The sequence below is a fragment of the Mustela putorius genome, unplaced genomic scaffold (assembly GCF_011764305.1).
Source record: "Mustela putorius furo isolate JIRA1106 unplaced genomic scaffold, ASM1176430v1.1 tig00003983_pilon_pilon_pilon, whole genome shotgun sequence".
Lineage (NCBI taxonomy): Eukaryota > Metazoa > Chordata > Mammalia > Carnivora > Mustelidae > Mustela > Mustela putorius.
Window position 1 is genome coordinate 14,843,155 of NW_025422123.1, and position 1,914 is coordinate 14,845,068.

The 1,914-nt window shown below is 31.8% G+C and overlaps 1 non-coding gene across 1 annotated transcript; it reads left to right on the forward strand.

Annotated features, from left to right (window-relative positions):
- The first annotated feature begins 1,098 nt into the window (after positions 1-1,098).
- On the forward strand, positions 1,099-1,239 carry LOC123389534. Its single transcript, XR_006604151.1, has one exon. It is a non-coding gene; the product is annotated as a U4 spliceosomal RNA (small nuclear RNA).
- Positions 1,240-1,914: the final 675 nt, after the last annotated feature.

Here is a 1,914-nt window from a genome sequence, read left to right on the forward strand (position 1 = left end):
AAAACTTCCTCAATCTGGGGAAGGAAACAAACATTCAGGTCCAGGAAACACAAAAAGCCTCTAAGAAGAAGAAGCCCAAAGTGTCAACAATAAGACACATAATAATTAAAATGCAAAAAGGATTGATAAAGAGAGAATTTTATTTTTAAAAAGTTTTTATTAATTTATTTGAGAGAGAGAATGAAAGAGACAGAGAGCATGAGAAGAGGGAGGGTCAGAGGAAGAAGCAGACTCCCTGACAACCAGGGAGCCTGATGTGGGACTCCATCACAGGACTCCAGGATCATGACCTGAGCTGAAGGCAGTCGCTTAACCAACTGAGTCACCCAGGTTTACCAAAGAGAGAATTTTAGAAGAGAAAAGAGTTACATACAAGGGAAACCACAGAAAGTTATAAGTTGTTTTTATTTTTTTTTTCACCAGAAATTTTACAGACCAGAAGAAAGTGGCATGATTTGAAATGAAAAACAAAAAACAAAACAAAGCAAAAACAAACCCTGCAAATGAGAATACTCTAGTCGGCAAGATTATCATTCAGAATAGAAAGAGGTAAAGAGTTTCCCAGAAAAACAAAAGGAAAAGAGTTCATACCACTAGAGAAGACTTATAAGAAATGGTAAAGGGAATCATTGAGTATAAAGGAAAGGCCAGAATCAGGAGTAGGAAAATTAAGAAAGAAAGAAAAAAAAAAGGATAGGTAAATGCAAACATATAATAAAAGTAGTAATCACTTATGAAACCTGTATGGAGGTTAAAATGCAAAGCAGTAAAATCATCTTACCTACAAAAATCAATCAAGGAAAGGGAATAAAAATTTAGTGTTTTTAGAATGGGTTAAAACTTAAGTGACCAATTTAAGTTGGGTTCAACTTAATATAGACCACTATATGCATATGATGTTATATATGAACCTAATGGTAACTGCAAATTCAAAACCTATAATAGGTACATCAAAACTCAGAAAAAGAGAAAGAAAAGAAAAGCATCCAAATATAACACTGTGGAAAGCAACCAAACCACAAAGGAAGAGAGAAAGAGAAGAAAAGATCAGAGAAACCTACAAAAACAACAAAAAACATGTATCTAAATGGCATAAATAGCTTTGCACAGTGGTAGTATCGTAGTCAATGAAGTTTATCCGAGGCGTGATTATTGCTAATTGAAAATGGCATAAATACATACTTATTAATAACTACTCTGAATGTAAATGGAATAAATATTACACTCAAAAGACAGAGTGACTTAATGGTTAAAAAAAAAACTACTGTCTACATGAAATTCATTTCATACCTAAGAACATAAATGGATGGAAAGTGAAGGGACAGAAAAATATTTGACATACAAATGAAAGTGAAAAGGAAGCTGGGGTAGCTTGTATAGGACAAAATAAACTTTCAAACAAAAACCGTAATGAGGCAAATATTAAAAAAAAAGATATTATAAAATGATAAAGGGAACAATTCAATAAGAAGATATGATGTCTATATATATCTATGCACCCAGCACTGGAACAAGAAAATACATACTGCAATTATTAACAGTAGTAAAGAAATTGAATGTAATACAATAAAAGTAGGGAAAGTGATCACTGCAGTTACATCAATAGATCAATCATTCAGGCCAAAATCTAGTAAGGAAAGAACAGCTTTGAATGACTTGTTATACCAACTGGATCTACAGGACATTCCACTAAAAAACAGTACTTTACATATTCTTCTCAAGTGCACATGATTCTTCATAGAAGATAATATGTTAGGCCATGGGACAATTCTCAATAAATTTAAAAGTGTTGAAATAATATCAACTATATTTTTTCTGATCACAATAGTATAAAATTAGAAATTAATCACAAGAAAAAATCTGGAATGAACACAAAAACATGGAGGTTAAATACTAAAAAATAAACTAAAAGGA